Genomic DNA, 20,942 nt, shown 5'->3' with positions numbered 1-20,942 from the left:
CTTAGCGACTCGGGTTAGGTCTTTAATGTATCTGGTTCTCTTCCTCCAGCGCGTTGCTTTGAATGCATGTCTATTTTTCATCCACCTGATCCTTTTTTATTGGATCCTTTCTTCTAATGATCCACATCATTGTCATAATTGTTCTTTTCTTATTACAAAGTTATAACAAGGTCTTCCTCTGTCATAGAAGTTGCTAAAAGAAAATTCTAATTTAATTTTTTTACATCTAATAATGATTAAAAGATAATTACTATGGAATATTACAAAATCCTTGAAAATGGTTAAATTTAAATTTCTCAAAAATGAAAAGCCATGGTTCATATCTCCTCAAATCACATAAAAGTGTTTTGCAACTATTAAAAAATAACACTTAAACCTTATGACCTATCAAAAATAACACTTGTATGGATGTTAATTTTTCTTTTCATTAAAACACACAATAGTTTAGAACTTTGGCCCATAAGCATGTTTCTCTAAACCTTATCATATGAAAGTGAATGGAATTGGCTATATATAAAACCCTAAAAGTATTACGTAAAGAAAAAAACTCCATCTTACTATGAGGACCCCAGTTTTGATCAACCACATTAGAATTTATGAATGCAAAGTGGAGTTGTACTAATCCAATCACAAACGAACTGGATTATTCCAGCGATATGTGCCCTCAACATATTTTCTTGATGTTCCATCATTTTTCTCTCCACTTGGTCAAATTTTATTTCAATCTCCCCGATATCAAACCCTCCAAATTTTCCCTCAATCCCCCTTCACATCAAACCCTTCTACACGACCCACCTATATGGGCATTCCAAACTTGTCTGCCATTAACAAAATTCCTTGGTACGAGGCCTCGTCCCCACAAAAAAACCAATTACATCTCTATCACTCTGGTGGAGGAACCTTATGTGCTTTCAGAGCAGGAAATTTTATCTCTACCCTAACGTCCCAGGTTTTCTCAATTTAATTTTTCAGAAGAGACCGATCCGTTGACACCTTGGTGAATTCCAATTTTTTTTAAAACTGATGGTCTAACAAACGAACAGCATGTGGCCTTCACTCCACTGATTCCAAGCATTTCTCGATAAAGTTTCGGGTTGTCGGATCACTTACACCTCTTAACGCCTGAGGCCTTTTCCCTATCTTAATTGTAAGAAAGGTTTTCTTCATGTTTATGAATTCCTGGTTATGGATATTCCAATGTCAGCGTCTCCACCATGCATATGTCAAACACATACACGTACACCAGCTCACTGTAATTATCCTCAAGAATATTTGGATCCATGTACTCTAGAGTCCCTAGAATGGATCTCTTCATGTTTTCATCTACCAGAATAACACAAGCCAGTCCTAGGTCCCCAATCTTGAGCTCGCCCATGTTCCCGTCAATGAATATGTTTGCCTAAAAAATAGTTTCCCAGAAACTAGGATAATAATCTAACTATCATGACCACTTGGTGTCGAATCAACATTATTTAAAGGAAAATAACATAAATAACTAACACAATATGCAAAGACAAATTGGAATTATTAGACCATATCCACTGTAACCGACGTCGTCATAACCAATGAACCTCCAAAATAAAGTGTACACCTGTTACAAATCAATGAGAATGAAATTAATAATTGACATTATTATTAAAATAAAGTGGCTATAGAGTCTAAGATTTTGAAACTAATAATCTGATTAAAATATCTAAGAATACCTTGACAATATTTTGAATTGAAAATGGACAATGCACAATATCTTATTTAGTAGAGTTTTTACTTTGAGAATCTTATGTAATTACAACTTTAACATTGGCAGACTTAATGATTATCTGGGTGTGTGACAACTGTGGATTATCTTCTAATCCAAAAGCCTTCCTATCACTTTGATTGGTCCTAAGTTGGTTCAACATCCTTAGTAGGTTGTTTTCTTGTTGGAGATGGTCGATTCTATTCTAAGGCAAGGAATCATGACTGAATACCTCTATTTCCAGTGCTTTCTTTGTACAAATCTATTGGAATTGCATTTCTATTGTCGACAATTAGCACAGTTGTATGCATTATCATCAACTTGACCATAAACATTATTATCCACAAATTCATAGTCTGGATTAGATTGAGGCTTGTTCTTTTTCAACACGGGTTCCTCAATATCATCGACATGGACATAACCAACCGTGAGATGGCCCTATTTATACTTATTTCATTGAGCTCAGGCTATTTTGCGAGTTATTTGGTTACTTTTAATTTGAGATGAAAGGTCAATATTTGAATAGCCCTTTTCTTTCTTATGTGCGGGTCAGAAATGGTCAGTGTAATTTGACAAACTCGGCTCGAAATCATCCTTAGCCTCAAGTTGTAATTCTACATGTTGAACCCTAAATTTATTTTCCATGTTATGGGTGACACGGGAAGGTACAAAGTTGGCAGGTCCAACAATTACTTCTTCACATAAATAAGTTTCGTTCTAATGAGAAGGGTTTCCAGGACTCAAATCATCATGACCATGAGATACAAAGGGTTTTGAGGTAGCTTCTCAAGAATTATGTTGATTTGGTGAAACCCTAAGAGGGATTAATTCTATGTCGCCACCGTGAGGATTTTCAAAACCATTCCAATAAAGGAATGAATCCCGGAATCCCCACATTTGGCTAAGTAGTGTTTAACTAATATACAAATTAATGTGTGGTGGAACAAGTTTCAATCATGGTTTTTGCGTTCCTTTTGATAAAACTTGGCCATTTTTGAAATTATTTTATGCAGATAGAATGGAAGGTTTAACTTATACTGAAGAACGCCATCAAAAGATGCATGTGATACAAAAACACAAGGTTGTATCGACCCTCACATGTAATGAAACACCTATTGAATTAAACTAAATCCTTCCATTTATTTTTGAGGAAGTGAATTGGCATACCTTTTACACAGTAGATGGCATCCTTCGAGACCAGAAATTATTGCCAAGGGATGTTTTGTACCAGGAATTTCTTTGACCAATTTTCACCCTTGGTGGAAAGGTGAGTTTCCTCTACTATAAAGCTTTCATTAACCAAAATTTCAACACGTCCAATTTTGGCTTTACAAACATTATAAGTGGAGTTGAAACCATTAACTACAACTTGATTATGGCCCTAGAAGCCTTGAATAAAATCCCACCATCTGTCTTTCTAGAACAAAATGAAGTACTCCTCGTAAGATTCAATAATTTCACTTCCACAAGGCTATGTTCTAACCATAGGCACCATTGTAAATTGGGAGGTGGAACTCAAAGGTGATTTCATGCACTAGAAGGGCACACAAGCCAGGTATGTTTTTAGGAAACAAAACCACAATCTTGTATGATAAAACATAGGCGAAGAGTGCATATTCGAATAGAGTGTATGTGTAATGGAACCCTAAATTTTGAATTGACCCATTGGGAGCCAATACTGATGGTACTAGATTTTATTGATAGTATTTCAAATTGGTAATAAAACCACATTCCTCTAGAAACTTTGATCATATAATGACTGTGTAGGTGTTAAAACATACACATGCCAATTTGGACGAGCAAGTCCATATCATCGTATAAGCCTATCCTTCATTTGACACTACAGCCTGCCACATGGATATACACAACTTGCCATTGTCCAAAGTGTTAACTATATGGATTATGGATTAATTATCAAATAAGTGTATAAGGATTTACCCCATTAGAAATTTAATTATTAAAAAAACCACTGTACATAGAGTTAGCTTGTACCACCTTTAGCTATAATAACAACCACCAAAACATAATTATCGAGATTAATAGCACTAGGTGATTTTAAATAGCTTAAGGATGAACCTTTATGATATAGTATGGAGTATGAAATGAATTGTCACATATTCTAATAGATTCCAAAAGAAATACCTAAATCATTCATATTCCAAAATGATATAACATATGCAAAACACCATGTCATAAGTAAAAGTTCAATCCATAATTAGGGAAAAGAAACTGTGTAGGAGTACTATTCAAAACAACAGGTTTATATGTGGACTTTTACCAAATGTTATCAAGGTTGTTCATAAAAACAAAAGGAAGTTGATGTCTATAACTGCATGAATATGATGTTGCATAAGTTTATCAAAGCAGTGGAAGACATACATCAACCAATTGATATTGAGATTTAGGATTTTCCTTAAATTTCTTCAAGATCAACGTCGGAAGCATAGAGTCAATGAAAAGAGGATTATGTCAAAATTTAAAACAAAATTAGCACAACCTTCACCAAAAAAAAAATGATCTTCTTGGGAAAATGAGTCATTGTTTCAAATCACTAAGGCAAAGCAACAAATCTAAAATAAACAAGAAACATAAACAAAGGGACCTGTTTAATTCAAAGAATGGAAGGGGGGGTTGTTGGGTGGCCAACAAGTTCTTAACCTAATCCTCTATTATGGATGGGTAAAAGTAGTTACCTCTTATTACCTGAACTACAATCATTTTCCTTATATTAAACTATGATATTTTGTTTCTAAGACCTTGTATAAGAGGAAGAGGTTTTTAGGACCCATTCTACATTTTCTTATGGGATCACCAATTTTTTTCAAGATGCCAATGCAAGTCCTTTATTTATTTAATCTTTTCAGTAGATAAATTTGTATAAAAAATTCCTAACTCTCTCTAGCACACCTTTTGTACCTAATCCAATGAAATTCAATATGATGGTATTGCTTCTAGAACATTTTTGACAACTACCAATCTCCCCCCTATTGAGAGCCATTGATTACACCAATGGTTTAACTTATTTTATGGCAATCAACCATTTTGAGTCCCCCTTTCTTGTAGAGGTTTATTTTCAAGTGGAAGCCGAGGTACTTTAAACCTTGATCCAAATCTATCACCTAGTATGGAAATAACTAGGATAAATATCCTTTCTCATGTTGTAGTATGTCTCACATGGCCATAACGAATTTATCAAGATTTATTAGCATACTTGTAGATTTATAAAGTAGGCCCAAAATATCTTTAAACTTCTCAACTAGCCTTCTTGTACCTTCACAAAAAAATAGTATATCATTCACAAATAAATGATGTGTGATATTGCATGCTTAGCAAATGTAAATTCCTTTAAAGCTTCAATTTTTTTACTCCTATTTTAATGGTCTACTCAACCCTTCAATTATCATTAGAAATATGAGAGGGGAAAGAGTGCATCCTTCGCTACAATCCAAACCTAGCATGAAGAAAGTGGATGCCTCTCCATTGATTAAGACAACAAAGAACACATAGGTAATGTAACTCATCGCTCATACTACAAAGTTATTAGAAAATCCTAAATGAATGAGGATCAAACTCAAGTAAAACCAACTTACCCTATCATAGGCTTTGGAGAGGTCTAATTTTATTTCCAATGATATTTTATTTTTTGCCTTGATCGAGTGGAGGCATTCATGAGTTATCTAAACTACCTCATGGATTTGTCTTCCTTATAGAAACCTAAACTAATCTCCCAATATTTTTTTCCATAAGACATTTTCTAGTCCTCTAGCTATGACCTTTGAGATAATTTTTTAGATTTAGTTGCATAAAGATATTGGTAAAAAATTATAAAACTTTTCAAAACATCCTCCTTTGGGACCAATGCAATGAAGTGGTATTATAATCCCAAAGCATTTTACTTGTATTACTAGTGATTTCCACCACCCTCCTTGTATATTCTTTAATGAATTCATAACATCCTAGGATGAATTCTATAGTTAGGCCATTTAGCTCGGGAAATTTTCCCTTTGAAAACTATGTAAAGGTTGGATAAGTTCATATTTCCCCAATTCTTTCATCAATTCCCAATTTTCCTCATTGTTTACAAAATTAGGAAAGGAATTCATAGAGTCTTATCACTTCAATAATTGTGGCCCTAAAATCCTCTTTGAGAGAATAAATAAATAGTGGATTTCTCCATATTCCGTCTTTAAGATTTTTCTCCCACCTATTTTATCCCTTTAGTAATTGTGTCCCTATTGTCTTTGAAGAGAATAGACAAATAGTGGGTTACTTTGTTTTTATGTCTTTAAAATTTGTTGCCTACATATCGTTCCCTTTGTCAATATTGCAAAAAAAATTATATTTTTCTATCATTTTCAAATTGATGAAACAAAATAGAATTTTTATCGCATGCTTGAAGCCAAATGGCCTTGCTCGTGAGCCTTGAATCTTTTTCTGTGTCTAGTAAGATATCCATTTTTTTTTCTTTTAGTTTCTTTGCTTCCATTTTCTAGGTCTCAATTCGATATCTAAAACCTTCACTATTATAAAAGGTCTCCATACCTTCTTCCACTTCATTAAGGAACCTATCATATTTTTGGCTTTTTTGCTTAGCCCATTGGGCTACCACTTTATTTTCCTCCAATTTTTTGAAATTGAAGTGGAGTAGAATCTCTTAGATGTTCATCATTGGGGCTTCTAGATATCCTTCATCCTTTCAACAACATCTTCCACCTTCAACCATTATAGATTCATCTTGAAGGAACTAGGTTATTTTTCCTAACGAGGGACCACTTTTAACACAATAGGATTATGGTTGGGTTCCCTCTTGAGCTTGCACATTGTCTTACTCAAATATTTTTTTTTCCCAATACTCCACTCCACCAAAGTAGGGGTCGTAAACATTTACAACATAGGTTTATTTCCCCATATCAATTGACAATAAGGGTACCCTTTGACTTGTAGGAAATTCTGAGAAGTAGATATTGTATATGAAGAACTCTTCCATCTAGTTTTATTCCCAACACATCTCCCAATAGAACCAATGTAGTAGAATTCCCACCCAATCATAAATTTTGAGAGTTCTTATGTACTCCTAATGTACTCCTAGGTCTCTACTCAAACACCCTATTTCCAAGGCCTATTGTAATAACTCTCTTAATATATGGCTCCCTCAGCTACATCACTACCCTATGACCTCTTGGGTAAAACGTATGGTGAGTGCTCACATGGAAATAAACCTTGAAGTTAGTAAAAAGGGAGACCGAGAAAGGAAAGCTACATCTAAAAACCATAATCCCCATTCTCTCTTCCATTGTTCAATTAAGGTTTAAAAAATTTCCATTAAAGTAGAGAGGCACTTCCGTTAAAATAGAGATTGCAAACATGGGAAATTTTGTGAAATGTTAGAAGAGGAGTATCTAATGAGAAAATAAAGGAGTAGTACATGGGCTAGATCTTAGAGGTTAAGATAGAAAACGGGCGTGTTTGGGTTCTTGTGGAAAAGGTAGCATATTCAATAAGCAACTTGTGCAATGAAAGAATGGAAATGGTGGATAAGTGCACCATAATGGAAGAAATAGGTTTGTGGCTCCATATTACGAGTGTTTTATTAAGGAATTTCGATTTCATAGAGAAAAAGGATGATTCTACTTGCTCTAGGAATGTTAGAATTCAACCCAATGTTAACACCTCTACATTATTTTCAATCTTAATGGTTAGTATCTAGTCCATTTTGGTTAATTATTATGTTTCATAGTTTTTATGTGTTATGGTATTGACGTTTGGCATATGTTTGACCGATTCTAGTTTTTTGGAAGAAACTCGGAGGGAGGAGTGTTGATTTTTTGGATTTTTTCTTCTATATAGAAGTGGATATTTACATAACCATTGGTGTCTATCATTTTTTTTCAGTTGTTGTTCACGGTTTCTAAGTGGCTGCTACACCCATGGGTGATAATCCAGGTAGATCCACCCAAAGGGATCTACTTGTCGACTTATCTGGTTGGGCCTAACCCCAAGGATGTCGAGGAGATTTGACCCCGTGACCTCCCAATTGGCAAGGTACTTAGAAATGGGAACTTGACCAATTGAGCTATCCCTTAGGGATATTGGTGTCTATCATTATCATATGTTCCCCAAGCTATTATTGGTAGTATTCTCCCTCTAAAACTTTGGCATATTGGAAATTAAATTATTGGGGGTTATTGTTCCTATGTACTCCTAGATCTCTACTCAAACCCCATAATCCCAATGCCTTTTGTAATAAATGTCTCAATATAAGGCTCCCTCAACTACATGACTAGCGTACAACCTCTTGGATAAAAAGTATGGTGATTGCTCACATGGAAAAAAAACTTGAACTTAGTAGAAAGGGAGACTGAGGAAGGATGAAAAATACACCTAAAACCCTAATCCCCATCCTCTCTTCCATTATTCACTTAAGGTTCAAAAAATTGCCATTAAAATAAAGAGGCACTTCCATTACAAATCTTCTCTTGAAATTAATAAGAGAATGCAAACATGGGAAATTTTGTGATTGTGAGAAGAGAAGGATATCTATAATGAGAAAATGAAGGACTAATACATAGCTAGATCTTAGACACAAGTTTATCAAGAATCTAAGACACCAATAGTTTCAAGATGATTGAGTTCTACTAGTTTTAGAGATCCTTTATTGCTCAAGTAGTGGAGGAGGGGGGCATCCTACATCAAGTTATTCTCCAAAAAATGGATCCCATGGATAAAAAAATTAAGGCAATGTTTGAAGAAGACCTTGGTGTCAATATCATAGTTTATCCTCTCCTTGAAAGTGATAATGAGGACAAGAAAGACCTTGATGGTACTCCAATATCGAGGGGGACACCCTTCAACCCTATTCACATTGAAGATGATCCCATGCCGAAAAACTAAAACTAGAAAGAGATGCCCTAGGGATCAACCTTATTAGACATGCCATATTGACACAACTATGCTTTCTACCCTATTCTATTTAAGAAATGTTATTGTGCTTTTATGATTTCCAATTATTTTTTCTAGTATCCTTGATGTATTATTCAGGTATATAAGATGATAATCTTAGAGATTGTTATTTTGAAAAAACAAACATTAAATATAAATTTTGTCTAACTATAGCTTAATTTTCTTTGATATTAATATAAGTTTGATATAATTATTGAAAAAACAAATAATCATGGTTATTAAACAAAAATGTGTTACTTTATATTAAACATAAAGAATGAATTAGTATTATAGTAAGGGAATTTAAAAATTAGTAAAAAAAATTTGATAAATAAAATATAACTATGATGGAAGGCCAATAATATCTTTAAAAGTTTTATTATTTTTTGAGTTTAGATTTTTGTGATCCATACTGGTTTTGATCAATTATTTCGGATTAATCACATCATTGTGATTCATCATCAGGACAAAGGTGAAAAAATCGCTTAGTTAGAATGTTTAAATAGCAAGGATGCATTTGTTCCAAAGTAAAAATCGCTTAGTTAGAATGTTTAAATAGCAAGGATGCATTTGTTCCAAAGTAAAAATCGCTTAGTTAGAATGTTTAAATAGCAAGGATGCATTTGTTCCAAAATTAGCCATTAGGAAATAGCCGTTAAAAATTAGTTTAATAAATTTATTATTATTTTGTTATGTTTTATTTTAATTTATTAATATTTTTAATTAAAATAATATTGAATTCAAAAGTAGTTAAATTAATTTAATAATATAATAAAAATTGAATATTTGTAAATATATAATTAAAAATAAATTTAATAAGGTTATTATTAAAAATAAATAATATTCACAAATCATATTTAAATATTATTATTATGGTTCAATTTAAATAATCAAAGAAAAAATAATATTAAAATTGTGAAAATAGTCTTTTCATAGTTTCTAAATATAACCATTAAAAAGAAATTTATAATCAGAATGATTCTGCAAAGAGAAAGTTATTTATTTTTATTTTTTTTTAATTATGTAATAGCGATTAAAACACAGTTACACAAAATCCTTGAAAATGGTTCGGTTCAAATTTTTCTTAACGGAAAAGCAGGGTTCATATATCCTCAACCAGGGTTCATATATCCTCAAATCACATAAAAGTGTGTTCCAACTATTAAAAAATAACACTTAAACCTTATGGTCCACCAAAAATAACACTGGTATAGATGATAATTTTACTTTCCATTAAAACACACACTAGTTTAGAACTTTGGCTTACTTTGGCCCATAAGCCTAGCCCTCTAAACCCAATCCTACCAAAGTGAATGATATTGGCTATATATACAACCCTAACACTAAAGTATTAGGTAAAGAAACGAACTCCATTTTACTGTGAGGATCCCAGGCTTGTTGATCGACTGCATTATAATTTACGAATTGAAAGTGGAGCTGTTCTGATCCACTCACGGGCGAAGAGGATTATCCCAGCGATGTTTTCCGTCAATATACTTTTCCCGCGGTCCCATCATTTCCCTATTCAGTTGCTCAAATTTTCTTTCAATCTCCCCGACATCAATCCCTCGAAATTTTCCCTCAATCTCCCTGATATGAAACCCTTCTACATGACCAGCCTGTCCGGGCATTCCAAACTTGTCTGCCATTAACGGATGTTCTTGGTACGAGGCCTCGGCCCCTAGAAAAACCCAATCGCTTCTCCGTCGGTCTGGTGGAGGAAACCTACGCCCTTTCGGAGCAGCAGATTTGAGATCTGCCCCAACGTCCCGCGTTTCCTCAATTGGATTTTTCAGAACAGACCGATCTGTTGGCACCTCGGTGAATTCCGATTTTTTGAAAAATTCATGGTCTAACAGACGAGCAGCAGGCGGCCTTCGCTCCACCGGTTCCAAGCATTTCTCGATCAAGTTCCGGGCCGCCGAATCCCTTACACTTCTTAATGCCTGAGGCTTTTTCCCTCGACTAATTGTAAGAAAGGTCTTGTCCACGTTCCCGCATTCCTGGTACGGATACTCAAGGGTCAGCATCTCCAGCACGCACATGCCGAACGCATAGACGTCCACCAGCTCACTGTAATTGCCCACAAGAATCTCCGGAGCCATGTACTCTGGAGTCCCCAGAATGGATCTCTTCACGTTTTTATCAGCCTGCATAACGCAGGCCAGTCCGAGGTCCCCAATCTTGAGCTCCCCCGTGTTCCCGTTAATGAATATGTTGTCGCACTTGAGGTCCCGGTGGGCGATTGGGTGTTTCTGCCCATGCAAATAAACGAGGCCTTGCAGAATTTGGCTTGCCCACGACCTAATGACCTTCTGCTCCACGTGCCCGTACTTTTCCATGTATTCTCTCAGGCTCCCCGACGTGCAGAGCTCCGTGATGAATACCATGGTCTTGTGATAATCATCGAACCAGGCGTCATAGCATCGCATTATATTTTTGTGGTGCAGATGCCTGAGCAGTTGAACCTCGGACTTCAGCTTCTGGATATGGTCATTCCACTGGGCTGGATCGAATCCTGATTGCGGGAGATCCACCTGGTTCCACGCCACTTCTATTCCTTCAGCTCGGTCGAAAGCTCTATACACGGTCTTGCACGAACGCCGCCCCAGTACTTCATTGTGTCTGATATATCTTTCAGAGACATTCCTCATTTCTACAAAAACTAGGAGTGGATTTGGTCAATTTCTTCCTGGCCTATTTTGCAATGGTCTTCTCTCCGAGTGAACGAGCCACGGCCCGAACTATTGTTGATGCAAGAAGAAATAGGAAAAAATTATTCCAAAAACTGTGGATGTAAATGTCGAGCAACGATCGTTACAGCTCGTGAAGAATAAGAATCTTTTTAAAGGATGGAGGATCATTTGCTTCATTCTTATATTCTCTCGGATGGCATGCAAGAATATATGGGTTGGCATGCAGGAGGTGATGCAAGAAGATAAGGGATGGTGCGCAACCCCAGAACATAAAGGACTGTGATCGGAGAAGGTGATGGATTTGATATAATTTGCTTTGATTTCGTAAGGAAAGCTGGTTAGATCATCAAAAGCATAATTAATGGCCCGTGGTTTGACATAGGTTGAAAATTGAAATGACCTCATTTTTCTTTTAAGAAAGTTAATATTAACATAAAGCTGGGCATATAAACCAGGTTCCTTTTAACTCTATACCGCATATCAAAAGTGCTGCTAATCTGCCTCACTTTTCATTTATGGAACAGTGCGAAAAAACAATGAAAATGTTGTGTCAGTAGAGTATCATTATCTAGATTACAATATTATTTTGGAATTTTATAGGGAATAAGTTTAAATATAATTTCAAGAATATTTTTTCGCTGAATTGCTTAACAAAATTATACATAGATGCAAAAATGGAATATTTATCTTAATATCTGTCCGACAAATAACAAAGAGCTAAACGATTTTGTTATGGAGAAGTTTCGTAAAAAGGTATGAGGAAAAGAGTTGGGTAGAAAGAAGAAATATTATGTGGTGGAATTCAACCCTAAATGTGATCTACAACAAAAAGAGTTCACTGGAGCTAGCATTTCCTGGCGGGCAAAAGGTTCTTATTTCTCAATTAAGGACCAACTCACATCAACTTCGGTGTGAAACACGATGGTTGAAAAGGCTAAAGAAGTTTGGGAAGAACGGGTGTGTACATTTTGCACCTCTAGGCTCTGGAATCGGAAAAGCATTTCATTTTGGAATGTGATACATTCAAAGACATCAGAGAAATTTATGAAAACATGTTAGTATCAGTTTCTTAGCATTGTATTTTTAGCAAGAGAATTATTGAAAGAACCAGCTCATCATCAATTTAAATCAGAAAAAAATTAAATTGTAAAAAAAAAAAACAAAAAACTAATAATCTTACGAACTATTTTTAGTCTTTTAAACATTAAAATATCATTTGATTTTATTCAGAATCTGTAAGCCGTGTGAAAATGGTAACATTGACCAATTTAATCGAGGAAAAACTAGTTTTTAGGTATTGGATAATACTGGTACATGAAGTATAGTTAAATGACTTTTATTGGAGTATTAAGATGGCATTGTGTCTGGTCGGTTAATTACATTTTGTCTTCTCGGAGTGAAATATGATATTGTGTCCAGCTATTAATTACAATTTTATTTAAAAATAATTTTTAAAATTATTGGTAAATGAAGTTGATAGTTATATAGTATTTTATATCAAGATGTTTCGACTAGTCCATTTTAGGAAGAATTACGTGACCTTATTAATTATTGGTTGGAAGAATTACGTGACCATGTTTATTTGTTTTTATTTTAATATATAAAATAATTTTTTAAAATTATTGGTAAATGAAGGTGTTGATAGTTATATAGTATTTTATATCAAGATGTTTCGACTAGTCTTAAAATCATTTTAGGAAGAATTACGTGACCTTATTAATTATTGGTTGGAAGAATTACGTGACCTTATTAATTATTGGTTTGAATTATTAGTTTGAAGGTGGATATGTTTATTTGTTTTTATTTTAATATATATATTTATATATATAATTATTAGAAGGTTTATGAAATAATTTTTTAATAAAATAGTATTAGAATTTTTTTATTAAAAAAATTATATAATACAAACTTAAAAATAGTGAAAATATGATACTAGTGACATATTGAGGTAGTGACATATTGAGGTTTTGGAAAAGAAATTTAAATTTTTTTATTTTATTTTTTTTTATAAATTAATATCATAATTTTTTTTTAATTTTATTATTATTATTTTTTAAATCTCTTTAAAGTTTACTTTTTATTAATATTAAATTAATATTTAAATAGTTACATAATTCGATTTTTTTATGTACTTTTTGATTTTTCATGGCTTGATGAGATTTTCATCATTTATTTGTTTTAAAGATGAAACATACTTGATGGTTCAAAACATCTACACAAAAATATTTCAATGAGATGGATCTAAAATAAGAAGGTCAAATTGGTAGTATTTTCAATGTTTTTATCCATCATTCTTTTCTTCCACTACTCCAATTTGGTCCTATGAATTTCCAACTCTCCAATCCACTTGTCTCTAAGGTTTCTAACAACTTGTTGATGTTCCCTTATGGGAATACTTCTCTTCATAACCAAACAATAACCCATTCCACTTATCTTATTTGGATTTCTCCCACTCCTCTGGTTCAGTTAAAATAATGGTGATTTGGCTACAATAAAATTATCCCAGAAAATACATGCAGAAAACACCATAAATTTACAGTAATTTTTTGCTAGCGATATTTTTAATCTACAATATATCCCAAAAAATACACAATATTGATACTATGGAAAATTCATGAAATTTCTGCAACACCAGAATTGTCGCAAGAAAAAGCAAACACAAGGAAAATGTAGCTAATCTCAACTTTATGATATTAACCATAAATAGGAGTAAATGGCAATATGAAATAGCTGGAAATAATTGAGAATCTCAAACAACTGTTGCAAGCTAGATCCAACCTCAAAAATATGTCTACTGCCACCAAGGGAAGAGTCGGGTTCTCGATTAATCTCACTGCATCACTCGAGGGTTTTCGTCCAGGGGTTACAACTAAAGTTGGAAACTCCTAGTTCTCCAAACCTCTACACAAAAAACACATACTCAACTCGAAGATGTCTCCAACCGGTTTCCTCCTCCCCTTTTATAGATCTCCATAGATAGATCCCCAAGCCTCTAGAAACATCTCATTTTATTATTCTAGAAGCTCCTCCATTGACTTTATCTTTAAGTGACCTTTTAATTTTATTTTATTTCACTTAATTCACTTTTGGTCTTTTTCCTCCAATGAATTATATTAAATTTATTAAATGACTAATTAAAGCCATTTTTAATCAAATAAAATGGTAAATCACCCACCATAATCTCTCTGATGACTGGAAGTCACTTCCCAACATCCCATATTATATATATTCTCATTTCGGTTCCAACGAGCTATTACACTGAGGTATTCCATCAAATATTTATCCCGGAAAGCCACCTGAAGTGAAATTAATTAAGTTAGAAAGTTGTGTGGATGATAGAATATGCCAAGCGAATGCCGTCAGACCCCATAAAAGCTCCTCAAAACTCCCCCATAACCCTTGATGACATAAACCTTCTCCCACGACCCGGTCATCCTATGCCCTAGGAATCCACCTTGGCTATACTATAAAGGAAAATAAAAATGGGTACATGATAATTTACTTGAACTTCCTTGTCCTCCATCTCAACATGATATATATGAACAACAAATTCTATCATCTTAGGTCGTTTTTGCTCTACTTGGGAATCTATATCTATGGTTTCTTTCTCATGTGGTTATGCCTAGGCTATTTCCTTTTCCTCTCGAAGAGGTTCCCCTATTGCCTTAGAAACAAGGAAACATGTTGCTTGAGAAAGGAATTCTAATTGCGTTGAATTTCCTTCAATTCGATCTTCAACAGTGCGATTGTGGATTGAATTTTTCTAAATTCCTTTTCCAAGTATTATATTCCTTCTAAAAAGGTAATTATACAAGGGCATCGAAGAAAGAATACCTATTATTTTCTTTAATTCCTAACCTTGAAGTTTTTCTTCAATTATGAGCTTCTTATGTTTCTACTAGTGTGCTTGGAGTTGCAACTTCTTCTCCTTCATATTATCCCATGCCAACATCTAAATTTGCGACATGGCCTTTGTAACACCACCTCCCACATTTACCCACTTTCACCGCTCTGTTGGGGTAAACATGAGCGAAGGGCTATTATAACATGACTCAACATCCTAAGTACAATTAAGGAAGTGGAATCGACAACTTGAAACTTTACTAACTTCCCTTAGGTGCGACAGGACCCCCAAGAGCTAAACAACCACTCCAAGTGGCCATACCCTTAGATAATTTTTTTTTCAGTGATCTAAAGCCTTAGTCCCTTTCATAACAAGGTAAGCCAGCAAATGTAACTGTCTAGTTGCATGGATGACCCTGCCTCCTAGTGACTGTAGACTAAATTACTCAGTTTTGTGCATGCAACCCCGAGATCTGAGCCACTTTTTTAGGGCTAGTATCGAGACCTCTGCTCAGAACTTGATAGAACTTTTAGAAAATATAAATGACACGAGGACAAAGCTCATAACACAAAACTTAGATAAGGACCTGACTTAACCAGGCTTAATCATGACAACCATTCCGTTAAACACATAGTGAACATGCAATCTACAGGTCATGAATGCATATCTAAACATAGAGATTTGATACTTATCTGAGAATCATCAAGAATTTCTAATGCCCCCTCACAATAGCTGTAATAACATCTATTAGGTCATACATTCAATAACCTTTCATTTACCAATCAAACATGATGAGAGCCATGAGTAGAATATGTCATAATACCATGCTTATAACTAGCATATAACCAAAATATAACAATGATATAACAACCATTAAAGCCACATAATATCAAGTATAATTACTCATGAAATACAAGAGGAACTTAGCTTTTATTAACATATGAAAAATCCAACCTAGTTAGGGACTTCCATGTACCACCCGACCATAGATTGTGATGAACCAAACCTTTCTTTAAACCATTCACCCCCATGCCATATTCCAAGAATGAATGTGGGATATCACGGGATAAACCAATCCATAAACAACCAAGGGAATCCAGAGGTTAAATCACCTCCACCCTCACTCGACGATGATCTCACCTAAACCAGTCTCGAGATTACAAAGCCAAACCAAGATTGGATGCCTCAGTATTCCTTCACCATCCCTTGAAGAATTTTCCTATCTCCACCCACCTATTAAGGGCTTCCCAAAGAAAATCATCTCCACCCCCAAACCTTGGAATTTTCCTGGGACGACCTCACTCGGATCCAAAACCTTCCAGCAATCCAAAGCTTAAACAAGAATAAATCCCATCATACCATGGCTATTCAGAAATGGAAAGGCAAGGCTGAAGCCACTGTTAAACTAGACAAAAACCATGCCAATGATAATAAATGAACCAAATACACACATGCATATACCATGCATGCCAAAACTAGCTAGGAAACCACACATGAAACTTGTTACCTGTAACTATTCCCATTGAAGTCACTTGATCCAACTTTTCCTTGCTTGATCCTTGCTTCCTTTGATTTCCCTGTCCTTCCTTTGCTTTCTTTTTTTCCTTCTCCTCTTGGTGCTCTTCTCCTCTCTAAAACAAATTCCAAACCTCAACTGGAAAAATGCCCCAAACTGATGCTATGATGTCTTTTTATTATTTATGCCTCTAATTTCTTAATTTTCCCTCTATTTTCCTTCAATTTCCTCGTGACATGCAACTTGTGACCTTTCACCTCCCTTTTCTCCTAATTTCCTTTATCCATAAATAAAATTCCAATAATGTCTTTTTGCCTTTTCAAATCCTTTTCCAATTGCTTAACCAATTTCCCCTTAGCCATAATAAACAACAAGTGATGCTCACTAGGATGCTTTTACCAATATTAAGTTTGGAATACATGTCCATGACATCGGTCTTATTTTTCCTTTATTAACTTTATTACATGAACTTTTAACCCGAGGTTGTTACAACCTTCTTTTATGTCTTTACTTGCTAAATCTTGTGTAGCAACAAGGTTCTCTTTTGTGTCTCGCCTTGTGGGTTCTTATGCAGAAGCAAGGTCCTCTTCAATCTCCATCTCCAACTCTAGTTTCTAAAAGCCTTTTTCTTCCCCAACAATTATGATGGTTCTTGTATGAAAACGAAGATTTCTTATTCTTGTGCTATAACATGTTTTTCTTCCACCATTGTTGGTTCTTGCATGAAATCACGGGTTTCTTTCTGTTCTACTTCAGTCTTAACAATCGGGCTTAGGTCTTTAGTGTATATGGTTCTCTTCCTCCTGGGGGTTTCTTTCAATGCTGGTCTATTTTTCGTACACCTTATCCTTTTTTGTTAGATCTTTTCTTCCAATGATCCACATAATTGTCTTTTTCTTATTATGAAGTTATAATAGGGTCTTCCTCTGTCATGGAAGTTTCTAAAAGAATATATTTTTTAATTTTTTATTTTTTTTTAACGATTAAAAGATAATTATTGTGGAGTATTACCAAATCCTTGAAAATGGTTAAATTTAAATTTCTCAAAACGAAAAACCATGGTTCATATCTCCTCAAATCACATAAAAGTGTTTTGCAACTATTAAAAAATAACACTTAATTCTTATGACCTATAAAAAAAATATAACACTTGTATGAATGAGAATTTTTCTTTTATTAAAAACACACACTAGTTTAGAAATTTGGCCCATAAGCCTATTTCTCTAAACCTTATCCTACGAAAGTGAATGGAATTGGTTCTATATACAACCCTAAAAGTATTGCGTAAAGAAACGAACTCAATTTTATTGTGAGGACCCCAGGCTTGATCGACCACACTAGAATTTACGAATGTAAAGTGGAGTTATACTGATCCACTCATGAACGAACTGGATTATTCCAACAATATTTTCCCTCAACATATTTTCCTGATGTTCCATCATTTTTCTCTCCACTTGCTAAATTTTTTTTTCAATCTCCTCGATGTCAAACCCTCCAAAGTTTCCCTCAATCTCCTCGATAACAAACCCTTCTACATGACCCAGGTTTTCTCAATTTAATTTTGAAGAACAAACCGATCTATTGACACCTTGATGAATTCTGAACTTTTAAAAAATTGATGGTCTAACAAATGAGCAGCATGTGGCCTTCGCTCCAACGATTCCAAGCATTTCTCGATCAAGTCTCAGGTTGTCATATCATTTACACCTCTTAACCCCCGAGGCCTTTTCCCTATATTAATTGTAAGAAAGGTTGCCTTCACGTTCCACATTCTTAGTATGGATACTCTAGCATCAGCATCTCCAACATGCACATGTCGAACGCATACATGTACACCAACTCATTGTAATTCTCCTCAAGAATCTCTGGATCCATGTACTCTGGAGTCTCTAGAATGGATCTCTTCATGTTTTTATTTGCTTGCATAATGAAAGCCAGTCTTAGGTCCCTAATCTTGAGCTTGCCCATGTTCCCGTTAATGAGTATGTTCTCAAAAATAGTTTCCTAGAAACTAGGATAATAATATAAATATCACGACCACTTGGGGTCGAATCAAAACAATTTAAAGGAAAATAGCATAAATAAATAACTAACACAATATGCCAAGACAAATTGGAATTATCAGACCATATCCACTGCAACTAACGTCGTCATAACCAATGAACTTCCAAAATAAAGTGTACACCTGTTACATATCAAGGACAATGAAATCAATAATTGAGATTATTATTAAAATAAGGTGGCTATAGAATCTAATATTTTTAAACTAATAAATTGATTAAAATATCTAAGCATACCTTGAGAATATTTTGAATTGAAAGTAGAAAGTTGATAGTATCTTATTTAGTAGAGTTTTTACTTTAAGAATCTTACATAATTACAAATTTAACATTGGCATACTTAATGATTATCTGGGTGTCTGACAACTGTGGATTATATTTTAATCCAAAGGCCTTTTTATCACTTTGATTGGTCCTAAGTTGGTTCAACATCCTTGGTTGTTTTCTTGTCGGAGTTAGTGGATTTTATTCTATGGCAAGGAATCATGACTGAATACCTCTGTTACCAGTACTTTCTTTGTACACATCTATTGGAATTGGATTTGTATTGGTGAAAATTATCACATTTGTATGCATTATCATGAACTTGACCATAAACATTATCATCCACAAATTCACAATGAGGATTAGATTGAGGCTTGTTCTTTCTCAATATGGGTTCCTCAAGATCATCGACATGGACATAAGTAACTGTGACATGGCCCTATTTATACTTATTTCATTGAGCTCGAGCTATGTTATGAGTTATTTGTTTACTTTTAATTTGAGATGAAAGGTCCGAATTTGACTAACCCTTTTCTTTCTTATGTGCTTGTCATAAATGGCCAGTATAATCCGACAAAATGGGCTCGAAATCATCCTTAGCTTCAAGTTGCAACTCCACATGTTGAACCCTAAATTTCTTTTCCATGTTATGGGTGGCACAGGAAGGTACATAGTTGGCAGGTTCAACAATGACTTCTTCACATTAATTAGATTCGTTCTAATGACAAGGGTTTCCAGGACTCAAATCATCACGACCGTGAGATACAAAGGGTTTTGAGGTAGCTTATCGAGAATTATGTTTATTCGGTGAAATCCTAAGAGGGATTACTTCTATGTTGCCACCATGAGGGTTTTCAAAAGCATTCCAACAAAGGAACGAATACGAGGAATCCCCGCATTTGGCCAACTAATTTTTAACTAATATACAAATTAATATGTGGTGGAACAAGTTGCACTCATGATTTTACATTCTTTTTCATAAAACCTGGCCATTTTTGAAATTATTTTATTCAAATAGAATGGAAGGTTTAACTTATACTGAAGAAATTCCATCAAAATATGTATGTTATACAAAAACACAAGGTCGTGTCGACCCTCGTATGTAATGAAGCACCTTATGAATGAAACTAAATCCTTCCATTTCGTTTTGACGAAGTGAACTAACATACCTTTTACACAATAGGTGGTATCCTTTGAGACCATAAATTCTTGCTAGGGGATGTCATGTACCAGGAATTTCTAAGACCAATTTTTGCCCTCGGTGGAAACGTGAGTTTCCTTTACTATAAAGCTTTCATCAACCATTTCAACATCTCCAATTTTGGTTTACAACCATTATAAGTGGAGTCGAAATGATTAAATACAACTTGATTATGGCCCTAGAAAGCTTGCTTAAAATCCCACCATCTGGTTTTCTGGAACAAAACGAGGTACTCCTCATAAGATTGAATAATTTCACTTCCAGGAGGCTGTGTTCTAACCATAGGCACCATTGTAAATTGGGAGGTGGAACTTAGAGGTGATTTCATGCACTAAGAAGGGAACACAAGCTTGGTATGATTTTAGGAAACCAAACCATAATATTTTATGATAAAACATAGGTCAAGAGTCTGTATTCAAATACAAAGTATTCTTAATGGAACCCTAAATTTTGAAATGATCCACTGGGATTCAGTACTAACGATACTTGATTGTATTTATAGTACTTCAAAAATGGTAATAAAAACACATGCCTTTAGACACTTCGATCGTATAATGATTGTCTAGGTGTTAAAACATAGACAAGCCAATTTGGACGAGCAAGTCTGTATCATCATATAAACCTATCATTCATTCAACACCACACCCTACCACATGGATATACACAACTTGTTGTTTTCCCAAGTAT

General features: G+C 34.4%; 1 pseudogene; it reads right to left on the bottom strand.

The window, feature by feature from the left end:
- Positions 1 to 9,874: 9,874 nt before the first annotated feature.
- Positions 9,875 to 11,442, bottom strand: LOC149202139 (putative serine/threonine-protein kinase WNK11 pseudogene; annotated as a pseudogene).
- Positions 11,443 to 20,942: the final 9,500 nt, after the last annotated feature.

This window comes from Pinus tabuliformis, chromosome 2_1 (assembly GCF_031772625.1).
Source record: "Pinus tabuliformis cultivar Carrire ecotype Pingquan chromosome 2_1, CPIR1, whole genome shotgun sequence".
Classification (NCBI taxonomy): Eukaryota; Viridiplantae; Streptophyta; class Pinopsida; order Pinales; family Pinaceae; genus Pinus; species Pinus tabuliformis.
The sequence above is the reverse complement of the archived record's forward strand: the minus strand, read 5'-3'. Positions and strand labels throughout refer to the sequence as shown.